Source organism: Ursus maritimus, unplaced genomic scaffold, assembly GCF_017311325.1.
Source record: "Ursus maritimus isolate PB19 unplaced genomic scaffold, ASM1731132v1 scaffold_2, whole genome shotgun sequence".
In the NCBI taxonomy this organism is placed as follows: Eukaryota; Metazoa; Chordata; class Mammalia; order Carnivora; family Ursidae; genus Ursus; species Ursus maritimus.
Window position 1 is genome coordinate 93,102,256 of NW_024424452.1, and position 13,351 is coordinate 93,115,606.

At 46.1% G+C, this 13,351-nt stretch overlaps 1 protein-coding gene across 2 annotated transcripts in view; it reads right to left on the reverse strand.

Annotated features, from left to right (window-relative positions):
- TRAF5 (TNF receptor associated factor 5) overlaps positions 1-4,723 on the reverse strand; it is a 43,651-nt gene extending 38,928 nt beyond the window's left edge. The window contains exon 1 of one of the 2 annotated variants that reach the window (XM_040636370.1): positions 4,592-4,723. The gene's annotated coding sequence lies outside the window, so the exon portion shown is untranslated. Of the gene's footprint in view, positions 1-4,335; positions 4,355-4,591 lie in introns of those variants that run through there. The other variant, XM_040636372.1, reaches the window with a different exon arrangement.
- Between the last annotated feature and the right edge of the window lie 8,628 nt (positions 4,724-13,351).

Genomic DNA, 13,351 nt, shown 5'->3' on the forward strand with positions numbered 1-13,351 from the left:
GCGAGCGACATTACTATCTCTCTGTGGAAACACTGAGGCTCCTGGAAGTTGGGCAACTTGCCCAGATCATACAACTACAACCAGCAAGCCATAAATTCAGATTAGAACCCAGATCTCCCAGCTTCTGCAAGTCCACACGATTTCCACTATGCATTACGCCCCCTCTGCTGCGGGCGTAAGAGGATACAGGAGGAGGGCAGGGCAGCGAGTAAATGCACGATTGAGGTAGTACAGGAAAGAGGTCGAGTGGATGTGAACTCAGGTAGCAGCCCTGGTGCCCAGAACCGGCTGGAGGAGACAGGCCAGACATTACCGTGGGAGAACAGTGGTGTCTGCACGGGTTAGGGAGACCTCAGAACTTCTTTCTCTTCAGACGGCTTGGGACAGGTGTCTAAGCGGCTCCTGAAACATCATGGTGAAGATTTTGTGTGTCACAAATCAAACTGGCCAGGAAGAGAGCTGGGGGAGAGACAGAAACCTTTCCTCAAGGGTGCTGGTTTAAACCTTGGGAGGTCAGGAGGGCTCGAGGGAGAGGAGCGCAGGGGATAGAGGGCGAGCCTGAGGACACAGCCTGGGCCTCATACCAGCACTTGCAGGGCAGAGGGAGGATGAGAAGCTTGAGGTCAAGGAAGGGAGTGTCAGTGGGGCCAGGGGGGCACCCTCCAAGGAGATGGGCAACAGCTGCACAGCAGGCTGGCGACTGAGGATTACCAGGCCCCAGAAACCCTCAGGCAATCTGAGCAGCAGGCCAGGTGCATGGCGCTGAGTGAGGAACACAGCCTAAGTACAAGTGTTGGCTGCTCTTTCCAGAAGCTTCTCAGTGAAAGGGAGAGAAGAGGGGGTGCAGAAACATGGGTTTTTCCTGTTTAACAGAGGCTGAGTTAGTGGAGCAGGGGAAGAAGTCAGTGGTCAGGAAACAATGGAGGGAACCTGTCAGAGGGAGCAGAAGGCTGAATCTGGGGTGTAGGTGGAGAAGGTGTTCTCCCGTGGGTCAGGAGAGTACCTTTTCCCTGAGAGAAAACAGGCCACGGGGGAAATCCCAGGGATGTTCTAAACTGGTGAGCAGAGAAGCCGGTGAAGCGTGTGTCCAGCCATGAGGCACGGGGAGCTGCTGAGAGAGAGATGGGTCCCCCTTCCCTGCTCACACCCCCCGGGGAAGGGCGCTCCACGGGCTCCATGATTCAATGCGGGGCCACAGACCCTGCAGGTGCATGCGAACGTCCCCTGCTCTTGCTGCCACCCGATCTGAGCGCGCACCACCACCTGCCTCCTGATAACAACAAGCAGATTCATCCCCGTCGCTGCAAATGGATTTTGAATTTTTCTGTCAGGACGGATGAGTATTTTCACTTTTATTTCCTCTCGGGTCCTCCAGCCCACTTCCTCACAAGACAGGGCCTGCCGGGGGCCATGCGGATCCACTGCTGTCCGACCCTCCAAATAAAGCTCTCCTCTGGGCAAAGCAACAAACTCAGTGGGGCCTAACGCTGGCCTCAGCCGTGGCGGGAACCTCCAACCCTGGGGATCACTTCTGCCCCTGGGACATGTTCTCCTTTCCCCCAACACACACACAGACACCCGCATAGCTCTGCTGAGGGGAGGACTCCTGCCCCAAAGGAGCCTCAGAAAAAGCCACCACCCGGGCAGAAAAAGCTCTTCAGAGACTGGGTCTGCCAGTGCTTCCGCTTCCCTGGGTCTATTAGCTCTGAAAGACCCCGGATCAGTGACGGAGGTGTCAGGCAGCCTTTGACGAATGCCTTTCTGGTTCCCTTCTGCTCCTCCCACCCAGAATCCTGACTTCCTCTAGCTGAAATAACCCAAGAGCACAGGACTTGGAGGCGAAAGACTTGGGCTGGGGTCCTGGCTGGTCCCTACATCCCGTGAGAGCTTCCCAGTCACTTCCGAGCCCCAGCTTTGCAACCAGCTAAGTGGAAGGAACAGCACCTGCCTCTCCCTTCTCTCAGGGAGGCAGGGAGAGGTTAACCAGGTGAGAAAGGCTATTTTCAAACTGCCCAGGGCTCAGCCTGTCTAGAGCCCCACCCAGCACAGGTTCCCCAGCCATCAGCCCCTAGCAGCTCAGAGCCCGAGGGAGACACATCCCCAATGAATCCAGTGCAGACATTTGCTTAGGCCTACTCTATGCCAGATTCCTGGACGTAAACAAGAATAGACACAGGTCTTGCCCCCCAGTTCACTCGGCTGGGCAGAGCTAACGGGGCGGGCATCTGTTCACGCAGTGGCCAAGGCAGAGTCACCAGAACCTGGTCCGTGTCGCTGGGAATAGACCAGACACGCATCATCAGAGTCCAGGCTGAGGAGGAGGTGGGCAGACTTAGCTCTCTGAGAAACCAGGGTGGGGGCCTGGAACCAGATACCTGGCCCAGCACGGGAGCCTAAATAAAGGGTTACTACACTAGTGCTTCGCCCTCACCGTCTGGGAGATGTGGACAATAATCCTGCGCTGGCCTCACTCACTAGGATATCATGGAGGACAACATGAGAATGGCAATGAGAAAATGCTTTAAAAAGGAAAGAGCTTTATAAAGATGGAATTATTTTTTTTCTTCAGGGTCCTCCGCAGTGAAGCTGAGATAATCCCTGAGGGTCTGTTTGTGTAAACGCTGGTGAGCCTTTCCCATGGCTAGCCTAACAGGCCTGACTCAGAGGCATCCAGCTCCCTCGCTCTGCAAATCATCCCCTACTGAAATATCCCTCTCACTGCACTTGGTACTTTCAGCGGATGGGGCCTCCTCTCCTTTCCCTATTCTTCCCACTGCCCTGCCACCCAGGGCCAATGGGTACCAGGTGATGGCTGGCTGACAGATGGAAACACTGCCCAGCCTCCTCCCACTGCCACAGACCTCAGCCCAAAGCCCAGAGGACCTGAGAAAATAACCTCCTCCATCACCGCCTGTCCAGCAGGACATCCAGAGGCTGGCTCAGATAGGAGACTTTCTTCTGCTTCTGTCTAGGGCTGGGGGAGGGAGAGTCCAGGATCTGAGTGCCTACCCATTCCTCAGGGTTCAAAACAAAACAATAACAAACACAACAAAGAGTTGACAGGGGCTCGGTATTTTATGCTTCCGTCTCATATCCATCTTTCCTGCAGCAATGCCTGTCCTGTGCAAACAGCAGAACTGGGGGGAGGAGTGTTCAGAGGCTAGGTTTTCACCCAGACGATCCAGTGCTAACGCCGTCTCGCTGGCCAGGTGAGGAGGGCAGAGCAGCCAGAGGCACTGTGGATTTGAGAGGTCGCACCCGGCCCTTCCGGCCTCAAGCTCTCACGCCCTGAACAGGTTCTATTCCCAGAAGTACTTCAGTGTCTTTGCATTTTGTCTTCCAGAGCCCTTTTAAAATGCAAACGCCCCTGGAGGGAGAAACCGTATTCCGCTGGCCCCAGCCACACAGCACCTGGGCCCGATAAATATTTACTGAATTAGATTGGTTACGCGGGGCCTGTCCTCACAGGACGCGGGTCGGAGCGCAGGGCTGAGAAGGGTGGGGCTGCAGGGACCGCCTGGGCAGGGAGCCACGCCTCCTTCCGCGAGCTCGAGCAGCCCCGCCAGCCACGGCGAGATAACGTGAGTTAGGAGAAAGTAAATCTGAAACAGCCAAATATGGAAACTCTGCAGGAGGGGGCAGAACCAGCCGAGAAAGTCGGCAGCGGCGGAGCGGCGCAGCGGAGTGAACCACAGGAGCGCGGCCCCAGCGCTCACTGACAATTCTCAGAACTGCCAAAACCCTGCAGGGCAGGAACAAGGGGGAGGCAATCTGGTCTGGAAAACCCAGATTCCACCAATTCTCTGGGTGTCCCTGGGCAACTCACTTCAACTCCCCGAACCTTGGTTTCCTCCAAGACCCCTCTGAGCTCAGCTTAGGGTGTGTGTGCGCAGTGTTGTGTTTTGTCTCGTGTTGTGTTTCTAAATGAGCACGCTCCATCGAACAGTTTGTGGAGGTTTCCATTCATTCTAATATTCCAGTTTCATTCCGGAGGGCTCTGGTTGGAGAAGTTCTGCAGAAGTGGAGGGGGTGCTTAAGGGTACGGAGGGAGAGCCTAGGGTTTGCAGTGCGTGTGTACCGGGCTCGCCTGAACCCCCAGCCCCCACAACCCGCTAAGTCCCCCAACCTGAACCTGGTCCATCCAATCCACAGCCGCGCTCTGGAGCAGCTCCCCAGCTCGGGACCCCCAGTTGCGTCCACACCACACCCTTCCTCTGCTAAGAAAACCCGCTCCGAGCTGCGGAGCCCAGCTGTCTCCCGAACCCCCTACAGCACCTCCTCGCCCGCAGCAGCGGCCACCTGCCCCGCGGGCTGGCCCGGCCGCGTCGCACTCACCCCCCGCGCCCTCCCGGCGCTGGTCGGAGCCCCGGTCGGGGGACTCGCTGACGCGAGCAGGGCGGAGGCCCGGGGCCCCAGCGGCCGGGCGCGGGGCACGGGGAGGAGGCTGCGGGTCTCTTGCCGCTGCGGCGCTTTCGGTTTCAAAGCAAACGGGACAGGCCAAAAAGCGCTCCTCGGTCCCCTCACTCAAGCCCTGCAGCCGGGTGGCTGATCGCCGCTGCCACCGCCGGGGCGGCGACCTGCCGGGACTCACATGTGGCTCCGCGCGGGGGGTCCGTCGGCGCGGGTCCGCAGGCGCGCGGCTACTCCAGGAAGGGGCCGGCGGCGAGGCGGGGGCGAGGCTCTCAGCCCCCGAGCCCGGCCTGCTGAGCCCGGCCGGGGAAGGAAGGAGGGCGGGCCCGGGACCGGGAGGGGAGGGGCCTGGGGCGGGGCCCGCGAGCGGTCTGGGCGAGGGGCGCAGGCCGGGGGGTGGGGTGGGGGGAAGGGCGGACGCGCGGTAAAGTGCTGGGTAGAACGCTGAGCGACAGTTACTGAGCAGTTAGAAATCTAACCCACCCTCACTAGAATCACAAGTACTTACAAACAAAAAGCATCTCAGATTTTCCTCAAATGCCTCTGAACTGCACACATCTTACCCCTCAACCTGGGACAACCAAGCTCAGCCAACCCTTTTTCATGCTTTGACCCCATTAGCTCAAGGTCTCAGGTCTGGTTCCAATCAGTCCTTCCTCATCTTCCTTAGCAGGAGCGCAGATTTGCCAGCCCTCCTCCTTGCTGCTGGTCTAGCAATCCCTTAGAGATGTCGAGGTCGCCCTTGGACCAAGGGCTTCCCAAACATCTCTTTGGATCTTCAAAACAACCTTGCGAAGTAGGCCTGGTCCTCCTCATTTCACCTATGAGCTATTTGAGGTCCAGAGAAGTGACCTGAAGTGATGTGCCGGAAGCTGGACCCTCAGCAAGTGCTGTAGCTACAATTTGATCCTGGTTCTCCCGAGTCTGAAACACAGGACTCCCTTACAATACCCCTCTCCATGAGCATGTGTTCTGAATGATATTTGTCGTCTAATAAATCTCCTCTGCGGGGCAACTGGGGGGCTCAGTTGGTTAAGCATCTGCCTTCGGGTCAGGTCATGATCTCAGGGTGCTGGGATCAGGTCCCCCATTCAGCTCCTTGCTTAGCGGGAAGCCTGCTTTTCCCTCTGCTTGCTGCTCCCCCTGCTTGTGCTCTCTCTGACAAAGAAATAAAATCTTAAATATATATGTGTATATATATATATATATACACACACACACACACACACATATATGTGTATATATAAATCTCCTCTGTGAAGGTTGATGGGGCATGAAGAGCATGGACTTTGGAATGAAATAGACCAGAACTCCAATCCTAGCTTCCTCACTTTCCGTTAGGCAAACTCGGGCAAGTTATTTGACTGCCTTGAGCTTTAATTACTCATCAGTAAAAGGGGAGAATTAGTGAAATGCACAACCCAGATATGCAGAGGAGCCAGGCAGGAATCAGACATGCTCTGGGCTCCTGGTACTGTCATTGACTGTGATTCAATGGCCTCTCCCCGCCCTCCTCTCCATCAACTGAATAAAGCAACCAATTTGTCCCTAGAATCATTTCAGAGTTTTAAGGATAATGAAATCAGATTCTGGGACAGATAGTGGATCTTTAATCATGGGCTGCATGACTTCAGGGCTAGGAATCTAAGTCAGGAGGTAGAGGAATTTTCGACAGGTATTAGTTGAAATTAAAGGACATTTCTCAGCTCCTCATGTTGATTGCAGAATCCTGGGCAAGGTGTCTGGAAGAATGGAGAAGACAGACCCTGGGAATAAACAGGTCTGATGGAAGAGACATGATCCCTTTCCTCGAGCATCTTTAAGATGGATAGGAAGGACAGGATGTAAATGTACATATGAAATCAATATTAAATACTTGCAGAGGATAGCTAACATTTATTGTCTTATTATACACCAGGTACTGCGCTCAGTGCTTTATTCCTATTAACCCATTTAATCATCAGCCCTATTTTATAGATGAGAAAACTTGTCTCTTGAACAATTTTCCCCAAACTGCGAAATCCTTAGTTTGGAAAGATGGGATTTCAACCTGAGAAGTCTGGCGCTATTAGCCATCACACCACCGTGACCCTCAAAGAAATGGTTGGTGTAAATTCAAACAAAACAACTTTAAGAAGGTGACAAATTTTAGCAATTTTAGTGTTCTGAAAATATTTGCAATGTTATGAACAGAATGGTCTTCAAACTAAATTCATCTATAAAAATAAGGGCAAGATTAGACTATACATTAAATTTTTACACAACAGAAAAGGCCTCAACTTTTTATCTGTCTCCTATAAACACCCTAAGTTTACCCTCAAACTTCAAAGAGACGTGGCTTTCAGCTGTTTCATTTGCTGAATAAATTAATAGGGGAAGAGATTGCAGCCCGGGCTGTCAAAGGAAGATTGTGCAGATGGAGCGGGGAGGGCGCCACCTACTGGAAAAGCAGATGGATGTATCACCTTCCTCGTGCTGCCCTTCTGTGACAGGACCAATTAATACAGGCAGTTAGGAGCGCAGTAAAATGTCACATCTTCCATCACCTAGATGTCAGTGAGATCAGACAAAAAGCAAAAATCTTCTTGGGGCTTAGCGTGCACCTTTAACTTCCGTTGTAAGTCACAATGGAAAGTCTTTGCCTGTAATGGAACCACATATGGAAAGTATGATAGAGCAGCAAAACCTACCAGTGCTGAGGACATAGAATGCTCACTTGCTAAGTATGTTCTGCACTGAGACGATAAATGAATGAATACCTGTGGGTTTTCCGTATTTAAATTCTTGACCCAGTGATATGTGGTCCCTTTGCTTTCATCAAATAATCTTTAACCCAGCTCCGCCTGTGAGTAGGCTGACCACCACAAGAAAAGAGGCAAACGGTGCTGGAGGCAAGGAGCTTCTCCCAGGACAGGTGCAATTAAAAAAAAAAAAGACTCGTTTTCCAAAGACTCTTTTTTCCAACGGTATATCCATTGTATGGGTGTACCACAGTTTATTTATCCATTCACCTAATGAAGGGCATCTTGGTTTTTTCCAATTATGAACTGGAGTTAATTGGAAATTATGAATAAGGCTGCTATTAATTTGTATGCTGGTTTTGGTGGAAAATACATCTCCATATAGTCTGTATTTGTTCCAGAAGATCCCTCACTCATTATACACGTTCCGCTTTCCCCTTCTCTGTTCATAGTTTGTGTGATCATCAGCCTTTTTGTTGGAGAAATTAGATTTTTATTGTTTTAAATGTAGGCCTGCTGTCCTCACTGTATGTTTGGCTAAATGTGGATTTTGTCCATTTTGATAGTTCCTTTAATAAGATTCACACATGCAATTCCCATCAGTGCTTGGAAAAAAACATTTTAACATGTTAACTCTGCATAGTCAATGTAGGGCATTAAAAACTATATTTTAAGGTTATTATTTAGCTTTAGGAACCATGAAGTAAGATCATGGGTTTGATTGGCACAATCTGGTTTTGTTAGACTTTGTAATTGGTCAGTAACAAGGAAACCATTTATTCAGTATTTCTTTCTTTCCTCTCTTTCTTTCTCTTCCTTCCTTCCTTCCTTCCTTCCTCTCTCTCTCTCTTTCTTTCTTTTTGAGAATGTTGCCTACTCTATATGGAGAGATTGTATTTATTTTGTTAAAGATTTATTTATTTCTTTTAGAAAGAGAGAGAGCGAGAGCGGGGGGTGGGGCAGAGGGAGAGAAACTCAAGCAGACCCAGCACTGAGTGAGGAGCCCGATCTCAGGACCCTGAGATCAGGACCCTGAGATCACAACGTGAGCTGAAACCAAGAGCTGGGTTCTTGACAGACTGAGCCACCCAGGCGCCCCAATACGGAGAGATTTTAAACAACGCTCTTAGCTCTTATAACCTTGGTTAGCCACATCCTCTGTTGCACAGAAAACAGGACAGAAGCATTAAGAAGGAAAGGCATAAGCTCAGGAAAGGGCTTATCCTGGGAAAAGCTGACTAAGTTCAAATGTCCTTGACTCCCACACGTAGTCTATGACCTTGCTCCTTTATCCTGAGAAACACGCACAAGTCTCAGCAGGCACAACGAGGGCCTGTCATTATGATACACCGTCCTGAGGCTGCTGCATCCATTGCACACACTTTAGTTACGTATTTTTTCCCTCTTTTAAACATGTTTACTGTTATACCCTCAATACCACAAAATCCACCCAATCAATGAATTTTAGTAAATGCAGACAGTTATGCAACCTTAACCAAAATAAAACTTTAGAACAAACCCATCACCCTGTGTGTCCTTTTACAGTCCATCCCTACACCGAGTCCTGGACTCGGGCAAGAGCAGATCTGCTGTTTCTATAGTTGTGCATTTTCTGAAATATTTATATGAATAACTACATACTATTTTGTGTCAGTTGACATAATGTTTTTGTGGGTCATTCAGTTTGTTGCATATATCAATAGTTTCTCCCTTTTTATTGCTGATTGGTACACCATTGTATGGATACTCCGCATTTTTTTACCTGTTCACCAGCTTATAGACATTGGGATTATTTCCAGTATTGGGTTATTATGAATAATGCTGCCATGAACATTAAAATACAAATTTTTGTATGGACATACATTTTCACTTCTCTTTAGGTAGATACCTAGGAGAAAAATTACTGGGTCGTGTTGTATATGAACATTTAATCTGTTGGAAATTGCCAGTTTTCCAAAGTGGCTGTATCACTGCATATTACATTTCTACCAGCCATATGAGAAGTTCCCAGTTTCTCCACAACCCTGGCAACAGTTGGTATTGCCAGTCTTTTTAATAGTAGCCGTTCTAGTTGGTGTTATAGGTGCCTCATTGTGGCTTTACTTTGCGTTTTCCTTATGACTAATGATGTGACATTTTCCTTATACTCCTTTGTCATTTGTCCTTTGCATGACTTCTCTATCCAAATGTCTGTCCAAATTTTCTGCCCATTCTAATTGTTTTTTGTTGTTTTTGTCCTCTTATTATTGACTTGTTAAGAGATCTTATTACTAGATTCTTAAGAGTTCATTATATGTCTGGATACAAATCTTTTTTTTTATGACTTTATTTTTATTTATTTGACAGAGAGAGACAGCCAGCAAGAGAGGGAACACAAACAGGGGGAGTGGGAGAGGAAGAAGCAGGCTTCCAGTGGAGAAGCCTGATGTGGGGCTCGATCCCAGAACACTGGGATCACGCCCTGAGCCGAAGGCAGACGCTTAACGACTGAGCCACCCAGGTGCCCCTGGATACAAATCTTTAATCAGATATATATCTGTAAATGTTTCCCCCTTGTCAATAACTTGCCTTATTTTCTTAGTTGCATCTTTTGAAAAGATGTTTTTAAACTTTGAAGAAATCCAAATTATCAATTTTTTCCTGTTATTTATCATTCTTTTGATGATGTATTTTATTCCAGGAATTCATAGTTTCAGTTCTGACCTCCAGGCCTATGATCCATTTCAATCTGATTTTTGTGGACAGTGTGAGGTAAGGATCAAGGTTTTTTTGTTTTGGGGGTTCTTTTTGGCATGCAGATATCCTATCCTTTCTGCCATTGAACTCCCGTTGCACATTCATTGAAAGTCAATTAACCATGTAGTGTGAGTGTACTTCTGGAGTCTATTCTGTTCCACTGTCTATATGTCCATCTTTACACCCTTTATAACAAGTAATCAGTTAGTGCAAGTCCCCAGTTTTGTTTTGTTTTTTAAAGATTGTATTTATTTGAGAGAGAGAGCATGAGTGAGGCGAAGGGCAGAGGGAGGGGGAGAGAGAGAGAGAGAGGGAGAGAGAGAGAGATATCTCCAGCAGACACTCCCCTGGGCAGGGAGCCCGATGCAGGGCTCCATCCCAAGACCCCGGGATCATGACCTGAGCAGAAAGCAGAGGCTTACCACACTGAGCCATCCAGGCACCCCTGGTTTTGTTTCCAAAATTGTTTTAGTTAGTCTAAGTTTCAGGTTGGCATTTGTTTTTTGTAAATGAAGTTTTATTGACATATAGCCATGTCTGTTGATTTATATATTTTCTAAAGCTATTTTGTACTACGTGGGTAGAGATGAGTAGTTGCAACAGGTGTGGACTGTAAAGCCTAAAATATTCTGTCTGGCCATTTATAGAAAAGTTTGCTGACCCCTGGTCTAGGTCTTCAGCATTGCTACATAAATTTTGGAAATAGCCTGTCAATTTGTGCAAAACAATCCTGCTAAGATTTTGATAGAGATTGGGTTGAATCTATAAATTAATTTGAGGAGAATTACCATCTTAACAATATTAAGGCTTCCAATCCATAAACATGGTATATCCCTCCATTTGTTTAGGTCTTCTTTAATTTACCTCAGCAGTATTTTATAGATTTTAGTGAACTGGTCTTTCACATTTTTATTAAATTTATTCCTAAATATTTTATTCTTTTTGATACTATTGTGAATAAAATTGTTTTCTCAATTCCATTTTCAGATAATTCATTCCTACTATATATTCAGTCGATTCTAGATTGATCTTGTATCCCATGACCTTCTTAAACTCACTTATTATTCTAGTAGGTTTTTGGAGGTTTATTAGTATTTTTTACATGCAAGATCATGTCATCCACAAATAAAGACAATTTTTGTTCTTTCCCATCTGTATGCCTTTATTTTTCTCACCTTTTTGCTTTGCTAGAATGCCCAGTTAAATGTTGAAGTTGTGAAAACAGACACCCTTCCCTTGGTTTCAATCCTTGGGAAAAGCATTCAGTTAAGTATGGCATTATTTATGGGCTTCCTGTAGATGCCCTTTATCAGGTTGAAGAAATTATCTTATATTTCTGTTTTCTGAGAGTTTTTATCATGAATGGGTGTAGATTTTGTCAAATGTCTTTTCTGTGTCTACTGACATGACTGTCTTTTCCTTTTATTTTATTAATGTGATATACTGCAACGATTCTCATCAGAGGGTGATTTTGCTCCCTGGGGAACATTTGCTAATGGCTGGAGACATTTATGATTGTCAGTCTGGGGCTGGGGGAGAGGAGGGTACTGGCATCACATGCAGAGGCTGAGGATTCTGCTATACATCGTACAATGCATAACAAAGAATTATCTAGCCCAAAATGTCAATAGTGCTGAGGTTGAGAAACCCCACACTATTGACAGAAAGAAATCAACCTTAGCTGATTTCTGTTAAACCAAACTTGCATTCCTGGGATAAACACCACTGGGTTATGCTGTGGAATTCTTTCTGGATGCTACTATCTTCCTAAGGACTTTTACATCTCTGTTCACTAGAGATATTAATCTGAAGTTTTCTTATCTTCATTTCGCTTTGAATCAGAGTATTAATGCTCTCATGGAATGAGTAGGAAAGTGTTCTTTCCTCCTGTATTTTCCAAGTTTGTGTAGGTTTGGTATTATTTATTTAAGGATTTAATAGAATTCACCAGTAAAGCTATCTGGGACAAGACTTCTGTGTGTGTGAAGATTTTAAGTTACAAATTCAGTTTCTTTACTTGATTCAGATTTTCTATTTCTTTTTGAGACAGTTTTGGTAAGAATTTGTCCATTTCATAAACATCACCCAATTTATTGGCATAAAGTAGTCATAATATTCCTTTACAAATTATTTTAATTTTTGCAGGTTACACAATGTTGACCCCTCTTCCAGTCTAGATTTTGGTAATTTATCTGCTTTTTATTCTTGATCTAAAAAATTTTCTAATAGATTTTCAATTGTTGATCTTTTTGAGAAGCTACTACTGGTTTCAGATTTTTCTCTATTGTTTTCTAATCTATTTCATTTATTTTTCAACTATGATCTTTATTTCTTCTCTTCTGCTTGAGTTTACTTTCTTCCCCCTAGCTTTTAAAGCGGAAAGCTTAGATCATTTAAATCTTTCTTCCTAATATATTTAAAGCTAGAAATTTCCTTCTAGGCACCACTTTGCAGCATCCAGATTTTTATATACTGTGTTTTTACTTATTTTCAGTTCAAGATAGTTTCTAATTTCTCTTGTAATTTATTTTCTGACCCATAGTTTAGAAATGTGTTTAATTTTAATATTTGGGAATGACAGATTACTGTAGCTGATTCCTAATTCCATTGTATTCAGAGGACGTAACTCCAGAAGATTTGAATGCTTCTCCACATATTAAAACTTGTTCCTGGCACAGAATATGGTCTATCTTGGAAACATTTCACGTGTATTCTGTTGTTGGGTGGAATGATCTTTGAATTTCAATTAGAGGTAAAGGTGATTGATAGTGTTGTTCAAGTCTTCTATATTCTTACTCACTTTTGGTTTTCATGTTCTATCAATTTTTGAGACATGGGTATTGAAATTATGGACTTTAATGGTTGGATTTGCCTACTTCTTGCATTTCTCAGGGATCCTCTTGATGATGTGGAACCTTTATCATTATTAAATGACCACCTGTGTCTTTGATAACAATCTTTGCTTTGAAATCCTTGACATGTTATTATCTAGTCACTCCAATTTTCTTTTGTTAAGATGGTATATATTCATCTATTGTATTGGTTTTCTACTGCTGCATAACGAGTACTACTCCTAAATTCAGCAGTTCAAAGCAACACTCATTAATTCAGGTCCTGTAGTAAGAAATCAGGGGCACAGCTGGGCTGAGTTCTCTGCTTCACGGTCTCTCAAAGAAAGGCTGGAGTGTAACCAGAGAATGCAATAGTCTACTAACAACAGAAATCACAATCTTTTAATCTAACCACAGAAGTGACATCATCACCTTTGCCATATCCTATTGGTCAGAAGCAAGTCACTACATTCAGCCCACATGTAAGGGCATGAATACCAGGAAGCAGGAATTTTGGGGGGCCTGCCCCCATCTCTGTCTCTAATCTGAGGTTATTATGGGACATTTCTGAGGATGTTTTCCTGTGCTTTTGCTTTCATGGAGTTGAGAGGTTCTTCAGTCGTTAGGTTTTGT